A 16530-nucleotide genomic window follows, 5' to 3' on the forward strand; every position below is an offset into this window, starting at 1 on the left:
AATTGTTGATATATTTGAACTGAAATCTGTAATTTTTAAAAGTGTATTCTATTTGCCCTCCTTGTTCTAAATTCCTATTTCCTTTCTTTGTTTTCTCCAGCTTTATTGAGATATAATTGCCATATAACATTGTGTAAGTTTAAGTTGTCTGAAATGATATGATATCTACAAATACACTGAAAAATGATCACTACAATAAAGTTAATTCACATGTCCATTGCAAACCATATATCTGATAAGGGTTTACTGTCTAAAGTATATAAGGAATATATACAGCTCAGTAGCAAAAAAGCCAAATAGTTTGATTCAGCAATGGACAAAGGAGTTGAATATACATTTTTCCAAAGAAGACACACAGATGTCTAACAGGCAAAAGGAAAGGAACTCACTATCACCCATCATCAGGGAAATGCAAATCCAAACCGTAATTACATATCACCTTACACCTGCTAAATGGGTTTTATGCAAAGACAAGAAACAATAAATGTTAGGATGCGGAGGAAAGAGAACTCTTCTGTACTGCCGGTAGAATGTAAATTTGTGTAGTCGCTATGGAAAACTGTATGGAGTTTCCTAAAAAAATTAAAAATAGAATTACCATATGATCCAGTAATTCCACTTCTAGGTATTTATCCAAAGGAAACAAAAACACAACATGAAAAGATACCTGCACCTGCATTTTCATTGCCACATTATATACAGTAATCAAGACATGGAAGCAATGTTAAGTATCCATCAATGGATGAATGACTAAGTATATATATACACCACATACACACACGCAATGGAATATTTTTCAGTTGTAAAAAAGAATGAAATCTGGCTACTTAAAGATAATGTGGGTAAACCTTGAGATCATTATGTTAAGTGAAATAAGTCAGAAAAAGACAAAGGCTGCATAATCTTACATACAAGTGGAATCTAAAACAAAGCAAAAATAAAATCCAAGCTCACAGATAAAGAAAAAAGACAGGTGGTTTCTGGGGATGGTGAATGGAGGTTGGGGGGGATGAACAAAAGGGATGAATGTGATCAAAAGGTACAAACTCCCTGTTACAAGATAAATGAGTCATGGGGATGTAACGTACAGTGCGGTGACCATAGTTAATAGTATTATATGGCATATTTGAAGGTTGCTAACAGAATAGATTTTAAGAGGTCTCCTTACAAGGGAACAGTTTTCTTAGCTATATGTGGTGACAGATGTTAACTACACCTGTTGTGATCATTTTGCAATATATATAAATATCAAATCATTATCATTACGTGAAACCATTAAAATACATAGGCTAGTTACACTCAGTGAAGACCATGCAAAAACACAAGAAGACAGCCATCTATGAGCCAAGGAGAGAGGTTTTAGAAGGGACCATCCTGTTGACACTGTAATCTTGGATTTATATCCTGCAAAACTCTGAGAAAATAAATGTTTGTTGTTTAAGCAAGAAAAAAAAAATAGCATTACTGCTTTTTGTTTAAGGGTAGGTATCAATCTACTGGAAGAATTTAAAGCTATGCCACAACTCACATGTCATTAGAGTTAATTGCCAGCCAGCAGCAGAAGACCATGTAGCCCTAAATGGTGGCACAATTGAAATTCTGATCCAGGAGTGGTAAGCCTGTTGAGAGACTGAGAGGCAATAAATTCAGTTCAGGGACATTTTCTGCATATAAAATGACCCACAGAGTTGACCCTGAAATGAAATCAAGTTGAGAATTGATTGGATAAAAATCATTTGGGATAGTTGTAACATAGTTATTCATGATTTTATAGTTACCAAGAAATTAGAGGCTGTTTTTCTCATCACTATAACTCTGAAATGACAAATCTCCATAAATGTTCTAGGGCTCGGTAAACAGGCACCAGAGGTAGGACCCAGGTGGTGGGAGGTTCATCCTGTGTCAGTGTTAGGTTTCTGTGCCTTGAATCTTATCCCCAGTCCTTGTCTATGGGATATAATTGTCAGTAAAATCTCAACACAAAAAGTGTTTTCTTCTAGTAGAATGGGTTCCCTATGAAATCACTTGATCAACCTGGCCATGAAAGTTCATGGAGTAGCTGAATAGGGGCTGGTGAAGGAAATGTTGTGAGCAGGAAAGAAGAAACTCAGGAATGCTTGTCTATTGTTTCATTGGCAGCTTTTGAGAAAAGGAGAAAAAAATCTGTGGCAAAACTTGCTTTTAAAAGAAGCTTAGATTAGGCATCAGAAACCCAAACCAGTCAGATTCCAGGGTGCTAAGGGAACTTGAGTGGTTTGAAATTGGTAGATTGGTGGAAATTTTATAGTGCTACAGGTCAGAAAGTGTTTTACTTGTCTTTTTATCACCTATATCTGAAATACAGGAAGCATTGAATAAATGTTTGTGGAAAGGAGAGAGGGAGGGAAAAGAAAGGAAAGGAAGGGTACTGTTTGTAAGATTGTCTAAAGATTGCTCAGGCCAATTAAAGAAAAGGGAAGTTGAAATAAAGATCAGATTAGAGGTTAAGTGAAAGATCAGATTAGAGGTAAAGTGAAATCTGTATTTGTCATCTGTAGGATAGATGTCTGGAAATATATCTTCTCTGAGCAAAGGGCAGAAGAGCAAAGTGAAGGTGTGTATAACTGGAAATGTCAAAGGTTCTTTCCAAACAAATGTAGACAATTTGTAGCCTTAACAGTCTGGTTACTCTTTTGTGATAACATTTATAATATAAATGTCAGTCATTACCAAAACTGGCCTGGAAACTGTAGGTTCGAAAGAGTGTTTACAATTCCTGTTGCATTTTGATATAGCAAATACTGTCCAAATCTATACCCCAACAAATCTTAATTTAGAGTATTCTCAGATTTTTTAATTATCTGGTTTCTGGGGAGTGTGACAGAATCTGGCAACATAGTAACACTATATCATTTTCATGAGTTTTACTCAAAAGGTTGGTACACATATAACTATACCTATTATTCTGAAAAACAGAAATCATTGTTAATGGGCTGTATTATTACTTGACATTATTAAACTCACTGAATAAGTTATTAATTAATGAAGCTGATAAATCCACAGAGAAATGCTATGCATTCCTTTTCTTTTATGTCTTAAAAATATAGCTCCCAGAGTCTACAATCCACTTAACTGGGCTCCCTAATTTATGGGAATGAGATAAAGAAGGCATTTAAAAATTGCTAGACATTTAGGATATGATGACTCCCACAAAGAAAATCACAAGCAGACAAATAGAAGCATATTTCTGGTTTTAATTCATTCTTTAGAAATTTTATTTATGTACGCTAGAATCATGGAATGGACTCATGACTCCCTATATCTTTCAAAATAAATCTGGATAATTCAATCACTCTAACAGCCATGGTCCATCTGCATCTCTGTGTCTACCTATTGTGAACTATGGTAGAGATGACTTGCCACACCATGAATTATCAGATACCAGATGGATTCATTGAGAAGGAGGTAATCATCATCTAGGAAGCTACAGGAATGAAGTGAGGCAGAGGGAGGATGTATGGACTATGAATTTATTTGCTAGTTATCTCCATAGTTGAGCATAATGCCCAGCATAATTTAATAATTAAAAATAATTTAATAAAAAATACATGAATAAATGAAAAGAAGAAAGATATAGGTAGGTTGAACTGACTTTAGGCATTCAGATGAGAAAGCAAGACTTAATCTTCATGGAACTTGTATTTTGTAGTAATAATACAGACAAGTGGAAGATATTCTGATTCTAGCTGTTGCTTTGAGTTCGGTACAGGGCAGGATTTATAAGTCTAGGGAGGTTAGCAAGCCTCACTCCAAAAGATGTGCTCATTAGTCTTCCCATGACTCTGAAAGCAAAAGGTGGTAAGACTTGGAATGGGGGAGGATGTTGGCAAAAGCAAGGCAGAGTTCCAGACATTAAAACCTCCATTATTTTATCATTTTAAAATAAACTTTTCAGATTCAAGTACCGTAACATTATATAGTAATAATGGAAGTATACATCTCATAAGCTTATGGTTCCATGAATGCTTAAAAAAATGAACAAACACAGGTGAAAAGGCCCAACTCAATAAAGAGGATATTATCAGCACTTCCAGTTATTATCTATCCCTCCCCATTAGGGTAACCACTATCATGGTTTGTAAGATGTACCGTGGTTTTGCCTCTATTTATATGTTATAAAAATGAAATCAGGCAACATGCAATTCTTTAGTATTTGCTTTTTTTTTTCTTATTATGTTTGTGGAATTCATCCATGTTATTACATGTTCTAGTTTGTTCATTCTTATTGCTGTATAGTAATCCATTATTTGTGTATAAAACCTTTTATATCTCCATCCTATTTGGATTGTTTCCAGATTTTGACTATTATAAATAGCGTTGCTCTGAACATTATTGTACAAGTCTCTTGGTAAACATGCCCACATATGTCTTTTGAGTATGTAGTTGGAAGTGTGATTGATTATTAGACCACAGATTGTGTTTATTATCCTTTTAAAAAGATTATTTATTTATTTATTTATCTGGTAGAGAAGGCATGAGTGAGAGGCAGAAGGAGAAGCAGGCCCCCCAGGGAGCAGGGAGCCCTATGAGGGACTTGATCCCAAGACCCTGAGATCATGACCTGAGCCAAAGGCAGGTGCTTAACCATCTAAGCACCTATAGGTGCCCTATGATCCTTTTTAAATAGATATTGGTGCTCATATTTCCAAGGAGGTTGTATAGGCCCCAGTTTTTGAATGGGAATCTTCTGTAGCTATAGCATAGGCAAATGAGGACCCAAAGAGAGGCTACACTCTGAGACTTGAGGATTGTCTTTGTGGGACTCAGAATCGCAAATGCATGCATCAGAATCATTTATTGGATGAGGAAGTATTGTGGGGAGATAGGGCTCAACTTAGGAAACACTAGAATCCCAATAGAAGACATGAGGCATCTGTGTCCTCAATCTCATGGCAGTGATTATGACAGAAGCCACCAAGGGGGAATTCCAGTGATCAGCATCTTGACTTACTCAGCTGTGTGGTCTACTGAGCTCAGGGATTGCTCAGATCCAAGCTATTGCCTAAGCTTGTCCTAGGGACCCTGGAGATCTAATTTCCTAACCCTTCCCTGCATGGCTGCATGTGACTGAAGCAGCTCACGAACCATCACCATAAGAGAACTGTGTATTTCCATACCTAGGAGTCCAAACTAAATTAATCCTATTCCCTAAGAAAGAAGCTCATTTCTCTCTACCGCTTTCTAAGAGCTTCTTCTTTATATCCTTCCCACACTATTAGCTGTGAGAACATTCATTCCCTTTTAAGTAAATTACCCACTCAGAGTGGTCTGGTTCGTTTGTAGCCTGACAAAGCAATGATACAATCCTTCAGATGTACTTTTCTCCAATCTGGGTTATCAACCTCATCCTTGTTTGTAGTATGAAAATATTCTAGTGAGTTTAATTTTGTTTTTGTTTGTTTAAGTTTTTACTTAAATTCCAGTTAACATGCAGTGTAATATTAGTTTCAGGTATGCAATTTAGTGATTCAGTTCCATACAATACCTGGTCTCATCACATTAAGTACACTCCTTAAAACGCATCACCTATTTAATCTACCCCCCCGCCCTTCTGATAACCATCAGTTTGTTCTCTTTAATTAAGAGTCTGTTTCCCAGTTTGCCTCTTTCCTTTTTTCCCTGTGATCATTTGTTTTGTTTCTTAGATTATATGTATGAGTGAAATCATATGACGTTTGTCTTTCTCTGACTTATTTTGCTTAGCATAATACTCTCTAGCTCTGTCCATGTCATTGCAAGTGGCAATTTCGTTCTTTTTTATGGCTAAGTAATATTCCATTGCATATATGTACCATATCTTTTCTATTCATTCATTGGCCAATGGACATTTGGGCTCTTTCCATAATTTGGATATTATAAATAATGCTGCTATAAATATCATGGTGCATGTATCCCTTCAAATTAGCATTTTTGTATTCTTTGAGTAAATACCTAGTACTGAAATTGCTGGATGATAGAGTGCATTTATTTTTAACTTTTTTGAGGAAACTCCATGCTGTTTTCCACAGTGGTTGCACTAGTGTACATTCCCACCCACAGTGTAAGAGAGTTCCCTTTTCTCCACATTCTCACCAACACTTGTTTCTTGTGTGAATTTTAACCATTATGACAGATATGAGGTGATATCTCCTTGTGATTTTGATTTGTATTTCCCTCATTAGTGATGTTGAACATCTTTTCATGTGTTTGTTGACCATCTGGATATCCTCTTTGGAAAAATGTCTATTTATGACTTCTGTCCATTTTTTAATTGGATTATTTGTTTTTTAGGTGTTGCGTTTATAAGTTCTTTATGTATTTTGCTTTTTTTGCATATTAACCCTTTATTATTATGCAAATATCTTCTCCCATTCCATAGGTTGCCTTTTAGTTTTGTTGATTGTTTCCTTTGGTGTGCAGAAGCTCTTTATTTTTATGAAGTCCCAATCATTTATTTTTGCTTTTCTTTTCCTTTGCGTCAAGAGACATATCTAGTAGGAGGTTGCTACTGCTGATGTCAAAGGGGTTACTGCCCATGTTCTCCTCCAGGATTTTAATGGTTTCTTGTCTCACATTTAGGTCTTTTATCCATTTTGAGTTTATTTTTGTGTATGGTATAAGAAAAATGTCCAGTTTCATTCTTTTGCATGTTACTGTCTAGTTGTCCCGGGACCATTTATTGAAGAGACTTTCTTTTTTCCATTGGATATTCTTTCCTGCTTTGTTGAAGATTAATTGACCATATGGTTGTGGATTCCTTTTGTGTTTTCTAATCTGTTTCATTGATCTATGTGTCTGTCTTTGGGCCAGTACTATTCTGTTTTGATCACTAGAGCTTTGTAATACAACTTGAGGTCTGGAATTGTGATGCCTCCAGCTTTTCTTTTCTTTTTCAAGATTGCTTTGGCTACTTGGGGTCTTTTGTAGTTCCATATGAATTTTTGGATTATTTGTTCTCGTTGTGTGAAAAATACTTTTGGTATCAGTCCCAAAATTTACAATTTTATCAAAAGCCATGAGATATCTAGGAACAAACCTAACCAAAGAGGTAAAAGTTCTGTACTCTGAAAACTGTAAAACACTCATGAAAGAAATTGAAGGTGACACAAAGAAATGGAAAAGCACTCCATGCTCATGGATTAGAAGAACAAATACTGTTAAAATGTCTATATTACCCAAAGCAATATACACATTAAATGCAATCCCTACCAAAAGTGAGTTTAATTTTGAAATCAATAGACAATAAAGGAAATAGAGAATCCTTGTACACTTTGATGTTATATTTTACTCCCTACCAAGTTTTTTTGTTTGTTTGTTTGTTTTTTACCTAATGGAGAGCAAACTGAGTTTGAGATAGTTAGGTGATGGTGGGTCTACTCATTCTTCAAGTTAAGGAAAATGCATTCTTCATGAGGGTAGCTTTGATGATATATATGTATCTGTACAAACTCATTCTCTTCTCTCTGCTCTGTCCTTGGTAGAGGAGAGGCCAATATACAACCCTGTCCCGCATATATGGCTATTTCCAACATCAGGGTTCATGGAAGGCGAGTTGGGGCACAGGTATCTTTTCTCTTAGCTTTTCATTGGCCTAAGCACTTCCAAGGGGAATGTGACTTTTAAGGAATAAAGAAGGAGGTGATGGTTAGGAGACTCAGACTCCTCATTTAAACAGCGTAACTAGTGGCATTAGGAAGCCCTTGGTTTTAATTGATGTTAAAGCTAGTTGAATAAGTTGAGTGACTTTAACTGGTTGAGTAACAATAGTTACTTGTTAAACAAGTTACTTGTTTAACAAGTTGAATAACTAGTTGAATAACTAGTTGAGTAACAGTGTAAGGTGAGTTACTTACCTTCCGAGTTTCTTTTCCTTGGCTGAAAGAATTCAATAGGATAATATACACCAAGTAATTAATATATTATTAATTAATTAATGTTATTAATTATTATTTATTTAATGAATAATAATTAATATATACCAGGATAGTGGTGGTGGAGTGGTCTGCTCCAGATGTAATTGTGGGGGATGCATTCCCTGAGAAGCTTTTTTAAAGGTTTATTTATTTATTTTAGAGAGAGCAAGAGAGAGTACATGTGTGTGCCTGTGAGCAGGGGAGATGCAGAGGGAGGGAGAGACTCCCAAGCGTACCCCCACTGCCCCCACCCCCACAAGCATGGAGACTGATGCAGGGCTCAATCTCAGGATCCCAAGATCATGAGTGAGATGAAATCAAGATCAGACACTTAACCAACTGAGCCATCCAGGTGTCCCACCTGAGAAAAATTAAAAAATAATAATACCTACTAAAAGTTAGGTTATACTTTATTAGCACTACGTACCACCAATTCTTAACAATTTCAGTAATAAAGTACTCTACCCTGCCAGATAACCTACTCTTATCCTTTCTATATTGGTATTACCAGTGAGTAGTTAGAAGATACCAATCTCTCTTATGAGAGATACTGATGTTTGCATGTATCTTCTTAGGATGCCAGGTGAGGTTGGATGATAAAATAATCTCAGCCCTAGGTTCTCAACTGCCGGGGGTATAGAAATGAGGTTACAGAAGATCTCTTTTCTTCATGAAGACACAGTACAGCTGTGGATTAATTCTTGAGATCTGACTCACTCAAAAACTCTATAGAATAATTCAGTAGTCAAAATAAATTCAACTTCAAATTGTCTTTTGATGAAAATAATCTGATTATCTGTCAATAATTATAGTTTTCTAAATCCTTCTTCCAAAGGAATAAGATTATTCATTTTCAGTATTCTACCAGGACAGAGAGATTTGTGTACCTCCCAGAAAAATAACCCAATTAGCTCAAAAAGAAGTGTTCACTATTAAGCAATTAAAATAAGTATTTGCTGAAGGTAACTTTGTGTCTTCTCTTCTGAATGTGATTCAAAGGCATAATTAGCTCCGGGAGGAAGCAATATGGTTATCATTCAGAAGAGTTCTCACATTAATCTTTTATTAGATGGCATATTCTTTCTATCCTTGCCATTCACCCTGCAGATATAACGGATTAAACAGACCATAATCCCCAACTTTCCTTCCCTTCATTTCCATGGATCTGGATTAGAATTGAATAGAGACTGATGTTCATGGCTTTTCTTCTCTTGAGGAGAAAATATAACTTTTGATATTTATTATTGGCAAGCCCACTGTACCTAGGTGAATTCTACAGCACAGCTGAAACGGACATTTAGCTGATGCTCCCCCCACCGCACCCCAACTCCCCTTTGGCTGCATGTGCAGTCACTTGCGTAAAGAGTAAAAATCCTGATACTAAATGAAAAATCAAAAGTAATTCACATTAAAAAAAAAAAAAAACTGTAGTACTATTTTTCCTCCAGGCACCAAAGCACTGGTATTACTCTTACACTGTGCTGATGTAATGTTTTTTTTAAAACCTAAGTAGCTGTCTGGTGGAACACTTGAAGACACAGGTGTTCGACTTTATTCCTTGACAGTAGCAAAATGAAAATAATTTGTAATCTCCAGTAGGCACCTGATTGTGAGAAATGAGAACCTCCAAGTTTTGTGCAGACACAACAATTTTGATAATCCCTATTCATGCTATCAGAGATTATTTTTACTTTCCTTTGGACTGTTTGAGCCAAAAGTTATCTATTTCTCTAGCTTTATCCCCTTGAAAGAAAAAAAAATCACCAAATTTGACACTAACATCAAGTCTTGATTGATAATTTTAGTGGCTTCAGTGCATTCTCACAGATGCAGGCATCAGAGGCTGCAGACCCCCTTTTCCTGCCCTAGTCAGCCAGCTAAATGCCTATTAGATTTGGTGTTAAGCCACACCACCAAAGGAGTGAGAATCTGAATCGGCTTCCCCGTTGTCAGCTAGTCTCACACATTTATTTCAGAGTGAAAATTTGTCACTGCTTTCCCATTCAATTTTTGATACCATTCTCTGTTTCTAGAGCAGAGATTTATTTTCATCTTTGGAGTATTCTAACTTAGAAGAAATAAAACACTTTGAATCAAGAGTTTTTACTATAGCTCTCAGATTTTGCTTAATGGAACGAAATACTTGTAAGGGTACAACCAGATCAAGCCTTATCAATATATTGGAAATAAATGTGGAGATTCTCATGGTATGTCTCCCCCTAAAGTTTCTTTACTAATTTAGCATGGGTATAAGTATGAGAGCAAAGTCCCTTGGACTTTCTTTTTTCTTTATATTGTTTTTAAGAAGGTGGAAATGGTAGGGCCAGTCATCAATAAATGATAGATTCTTAGGGGGAGAGCCTTATGTTTGTGTTCCTACATGTTACTTCTGTCTGGCTGAAGGGAAAATATAGGTCTTGTTCTCATTTCTGATGGTACCACATTCTGTGTAGACGATGACTTTGAAAATGGTAAGAACATAAGAGTTTACTCTTGTCTTTTTCCTATAAAATCTGAAAGCAAAGCTGGAAACACTGTGCATAGGTATCAGATCATCAATCGGGCATCAGACATCCAAGAAAGCAGCACACTTTAGTTTGTCATTATCCTGTTAGGTTTTACTAAGAAAACAAAACAAAACACATTTTGTTTTTGCCCTTTTCAGATCAGTTGCTGTACAAGGGCTTATTAGTTACCTGTTTCTGGGTAACAGATTAGCCCAAAGTCAGCACTGGCCCCATCCTCTTCCTACTCCCACTTCCCATCTTTGTCTCAGTAATGGCTACTTACTCTTCTTAGTTAAAGTATCACTTTTTCATGAATCCTTCTCTGATCATCCCCTCTGGTTTATGTTTGTTTATTGCATATTCCCTTGGGATGATATTCCTAAATCATTAGCTTGATCATTTCATTAATTGTGTTTCTCATCCCCAGGATGGTAGGGCCCTTACATGTTTGCTCATTGTGTAATCGCCAATATTGAATCCAGTGTCTGCCTCACAGCAGAATCTCAAAAGTTTGTTGGCCAAATGCCCATAACAATGCCATTTAAAAATGTAACTGATCTTCCATCTGTGACTTTTGGATACACTTGTCTTGTTCCATGCCATCTGACACTAACAAAAAAGCCATTGTTGGATGCTAGGCCCCATGGCTGAGCACTGAATTTTCTTGGTGACTTTAGACATAGAAGCCTGATGGTATTTGCAGTTACTCCTCTAAAGCCTGGCTCTTATCCTCAAGAGATAAGAGCAGAAAAGAATGAACAATGTTGAAGAGTCCACATCTCTAAAGCTGTACATGGTTTTCACAATCTTAAGGCAGTTGTGCTGGTCTTCTCATACTTGGCCATCTTTTCCTATTTTCCATGTTCCAGACGGGTAGAGCTTGGGGGAAATGGTCACTTGAAGCTCTGATGAATATCTAGTCAGTGTCTAGTAATGTGTTCCTTACATCTTCCGTGTATATCTCTGAGCACTGGGGACTCAGGCAGGCACAGGAGAGAGAAAAAAATCAGGAAAAGAACAATTATGGTATTGCATTAGAACAGTATGTAAACACACACACACACATATACATACACATACACACACAATAAACATTGTGGACCTGCTGTTTATCTAAAGTATATTAAAATGTACAGTACTATAGCTCATATTATTACTCCTTGAAACAGGAACTATGTCGGTTTTGTTCAGCATTGAATTCCTAGTACTTAGTACAGTACCTGGAATATAATATGTGCTGCTTAAGTGTTTGTTGAATGAATAAGAGATATACTTACTATGTCACAGGGTCTGTGCTAAGTGCTTTATAGGAACTGGCGTGCTTAATACTATCAACAACCCCATTATTATTAATGTGCCTGCTATCCGTTCATTGCCTTTCAGGTCCTTGTGCAAGTTCACACAGCTAGCGAGCGAAGACCTGTCATCTGAATCCAAATAGTATGGATTTAGGGTCTCTGCACCAAACCACTGTGAAAAACTGCTTCCTACATGTAAACATAATGAATACCTTGTGTTTCACAAAGTTATCAATTGTGCAATACAAAGCACCTTTTTTATTCTTCAGTTGGTGGTGACATATAAGCTATTATGTATGCATTTTAGAACTCTGTGATTCCATAGCTTTCTACCCTGTATCATATTTTATACTGCTCACTATCATTCTATGATTCTTTATGCTTTCAATGGAAAGTTATTATTAAATCATTTAAAATCTTTACTTAGATATCAGTTCCCAGTCATGTTAATTTATCCACCTAAGTCATCTCTAGTTTTGTTATGCAAATATATGTTTTGTGGGGAAGATTTCTGTGCATATATTACCCAGTTACAGGTTGTGTGTAACTTTGAGTGTTTCCTCAAACTATACTTAGAATTAACCATACGACCAGGTTACTGTGGTAAAATCTTAGAAAATAGATAATATGCTAGTGTGACTTTTTTGATATCTTATTATCATTGTGCACCTAGCATAATATAAAAAAGTTAAATATTGAAAGGAATCAGAGTGAGAGGGTGGAAACTGATGAATTAGGGGTGATGATTATTGGCAGGGGTGAGATGATCCCATCATTTGTGAATAGATAATCTTGACTTTACCCTTGACCTTTCTGGAATTGTGTACTTGAAAAGATAAAAACTCCATGAGAATTTGGGCTTCCACTGTGTCCTGATTCACATTGCTCTTTATGTTTGGTTTCTCCAAAATGAAGAAAATTTAAGCTGTTAAGTCAAGATCTCTCCAAAACAAATCTACACACACACACACACACACACACACACACACACATCAATTCAGTCCTATAATTTGGAGTTTTGCATACCCCCTCTGGAATTGTACCTTTTTTTTTTTTCCCAGTCCAAACCAAAATAATTTACTGGTTTGAAGAGAAATGGTTGAGTTCTAAACTTTACCTTAGAAGACTGTGAATGAGTAAGCACTGTTCCCACCTGACAGCCAAGCCAACACAGTATCTTTTAGGATCTAACTTGGCTCTACAATTCATTATTGTTACCATCATTGTATCTCCAATATGACAGCTTTAGTTTTCTGAAAAGGGTTTAATTGGTTAAAGAAAACTCCTGTTCATTTCCAGGATCATGATGCCTGTTCTTTCTCTCAGAGGGGAAGGATGAAAGTCAAAGCAGGAGTGCTCATTTTGAGGACCCTGTGGAGTGGAGATGCCCTTTTTGACCTTTCTATTGTCTTTTCATTCTTCAACAGAAAGATTCCACAGAGAAAATATAGGGAGCTGACATGAACCAGAGCTGAGTTCCTGCACTTAGTTATGTGTGATTCAGAAACAGTTCTGGTAAGTGGAGCATCTTGTTTGTAATCTTTTTGAATATAATTTTAAAGATCTCTGCGTAGCTGCCTTTATTTTTTATTGTATATATACATGTGTCCAAACATATGTTTGTTTGTTTATTTATTTATTTATAAATATTTTAAAATTTATTTGACACAGAGAGAGAGAGAACGAGATAGGGAACACAAGCAAGGGGAGTGGAAGAGGGAGAAGCTGACTGAGCTTCTGGCTGAGCAGGGAGCCCGATGCAGGCCTCAATCCTAGGACCCTGGGATCATGACCTGAGCTGAAGGCAGACACTTAATGACTGAGCCACCCAGGTGCCCCCAAACATATGTTTATATATGGGTATGAAGTGTGTGTGTTATGCATTAGTTTATGCTTCCATAAACAAAAAATGACTTTGAGGTACTGCTTCCATCGTGGGGTACCTGGTTATTTTGATTTTTTTTCTTTAACTGTGCCCAAAGGATATTACTTTTATCCATTTTCATGTGAGTAAACCCATGTTAGTGAAGTGAATTTTTTTTTCCATTTTGTCTTCTTTCAGTTAATTTTAACTTCATTATTAAGATGAATAGTAATGATGTTAAAACCCCAGAGGCAAACTGGCTTCATTTGATTTCTTCTGGTAGATGGGGGGAAAAAACAAACAAACAAACAAGAAAAAAACTGTTAGCAGTTCTAATCTTCTGTGAAATGTGCCCTGTACTTTGTGCTTACATTTTTAATGTGCCTTTCAAAACAGAATTGATTTGGTTCTTTCGTTTAAAATATAAAATAATAAATATTTTATAAGGGAAGGGATAGTTTTTTTTCTTTTTTGGGGTATGAGCAACTGAAACAGTAAAAACAATCTCACCATAATAACCACTTGAAAACAAAACAATACCACTTTTAGGTAGTTTGAGTTTCCAAGAAATATCTGCATCAAGATGCAACTTGTTTGATGATGTGTCATCTCAGGGAGGAAATTTTGTCTTGGCACTTCATGAAGCCTGTCCCCTGCTTGGAATTCTGGTCTCCCAGACAAAAAGAAATGCAAATAATAGATTATGTCTCGCATTCGCTCAAAGGAAAACACATTACAGATGTGTCAAGTATCATGGTTTCTGGTGGAATATCAGGCACACTTGTGAAAAAAACATGACACATTGTCATGACTGATGTAGGTTTTTATAATGTAAACTTTCTGACGCAAAGAAGGGGGCCGTTTTTTGCCAAGCTCCCTGTAGTCATCAGGATAGCCCCCGTATGATGTAGAAGCTGCCCTCTTCCATTCATTTATGTAAAAAATATTTATTGAGCGTCTTCTCTGTGTCTCATTCTGTAGGAGCAAAAAGCATGAATTAAACACAGAGCCTGCCCTCAAGGAACTTCAAGTCTAATAGCAGAAGTGAATCAGTGCATATCACTTATACTCGTGGAAGACCAAGGGAAAAAAGAAGAAGAAAAAGAAGCAAGTGCCACATGAAAGTAATATGAGTATTTATTGTGGGATCTCTTGGGAAGGGAACCGGACTTAAAGACTGTTTGCTCTGGGAAGGCATCAAGTACACAATGGGGTGCCTTTTGCTTGGACACTATTTTTCTGTGAAGTAGTTTAATCTCACCTGAAGGTTTGAGAACAGAGGCATTTTCGGTTGCTGCTGCTTCATCTTTTCTGACTTGTTAGGGCAGAGGCTTCTGTGAACTAAAGGGGCCCCTCACCCACCCTTTTGGTAACAAACCTGAGCCTGCCTTGCCAGCCTAATTATTAGCAAATTGCTCTTGCTAGATCAATGGGCATGCTTTCAAGTCTAATAAGAATGAAAAAAGTGTTTCAAAGCTGAGATATTTTTAGTCCTACAGACAGATTGATTTTCTATGAGATTCCGAATTACCTTAAAAAACTTCTTTTAAATTCTAGCTAGCATTTCTGGTTTGAGATTCATGATGATGAAAGAATGTTTTCTTGGATGTCCCTCCTTCTCCAGCTAGTTTCTCATTTCTCTGGGTTGGGCGTTCATTTATGCTTTCTCAGTAAATGTAGCATCCCAAGGGTATCAGCTTTTGCTGTATTTAAAAAAAATAGTAGCTGATCATTTATCATGATTCTGTAGACTGTCTAAACGTTCTGGGCTGTGATGAATCAGCTGGGGTAGAATGGCTGCATTCTCATGTTTGGAAACAGCTAGAAAGCTGGTGATGGCTGGGATCTCTCTATGTACTTCCTCATTATTTGGAGGCCGTAGGGGTCCCAGGAGAAAGCAGGGGCAGGCCCCCCATGGACGCTCTTGAAGTTTCTGCTTCTGGCTTGTTGGCTAATGTCCCGTTAACTAAAGAAAGACATAAGACCAAGCTTAGATTTCAAGAGTTGAAGAAGGAGAGTGCATTTCTTGATAGGAAAGGTGTCTGAGACACATTGCAAAAGACAATGCATATAAAAAGGTGTGAACATATTTGAGGCTTTTACTGATACATTTCTCCATACCAGTTTACCCCTGAGAGATGAACAGGTGAACTCACAAGAGGAAGCTATTTGGGCATAGACATTCTAGAGTGGATCTTAAAAAGCTCAAGTGTAGATGGACTTCCCTGAATCTCTCCTTTATTGCAAGCTTCATCCTCCTGCAAATCATTACCTCTTAGAGGTTTTGGAAACTGTGCTAAAGTAGATGTTGACAGAGGTGCTCATGGCCAAGAGGGAGGCTCTAAAATGAGAGTGGAGCTTGTTAAAGGGAATAAATGGCACTGGACAAGATGAACAGACAGAAGCTGACTTTTTTTTTTTTTTTTTTTTTTTTGGTGCTATTGCCAGCGACAGGGCAGAGAGCCCAGAACAAGTCTGGATACTTAGCCTCATGGAAACAAAAGGCGGAGGGTTTTAAGCCCTGAGAGTGAGCTCGTGGAAAAGTACTGGAGATGTTAAGAAAGAAGGTGGGCCAATGGAGGTGTTGAGCATATTTAGTTATTCCGGAACTTGCAAATGCTGTTTTTCTGGGAATAACCTTCCTGTGTTTGCTAATTGATACCCTAGAAGTTAGACTTCTGTCCTCCACAGGGACTGGGAGAGAGGGGTGCTATCTTCCCCAATGTCTACATTTCAAGAATGATTCCTAGGCCCTTAAGAAAAACATTTCCTAAGTTGTGAAACTCGCAGGAGGCTGAGAGATTTACATTTATTTCAAAGGGGTAGAGAAAGAATTTACAGTGACAAGTTTTCTAAAATATGCTCTTGGAGAAATGGAAGGTCAAAGGCTTGGACTCTGGAATAAACCTGTCTAAAGCACAGTCAAGCTG

At 36.9% G+C, this 16530-nt stretch overlaps 1 long non-coding RNA gene across 4 annotated transcripts in view; it reads left to right on the plus strand.

Moving 5' to 3' along the window:
- The window catches only part of LOC309861863, a 184107-nt gene that overhangs the window by 18749 nt on the left and 148828 nt on the right, over positions 1-16530 (plus strand). For all 4 annotated transcript variants that reach the window (XR_014310253.1, XR_014310254.1, XR_014310255.1 and 1 more), the window contains 2 exons: positions 13164-13251; positions 14582-14707. This is a non-coding gene — a long non-coding RNA (uncharacterized lncRNA). The remainder of the gene's footprint in view (positions 1-13163; positions 13252-14581; positions 14708-16530) is intronic.

This window comes from Mustela nivalis (assembly GCF_964662115.1).
Source record: "Mustela nivalis genome assembly, chromosome: 3".
NCBI classification, from domain to species: domain Eukaryota; kingdom Metazoa; phylum Chordata; class Mammalia; order Carnivora; family Mustelidae; genus Mustela; species Mustela nivalis.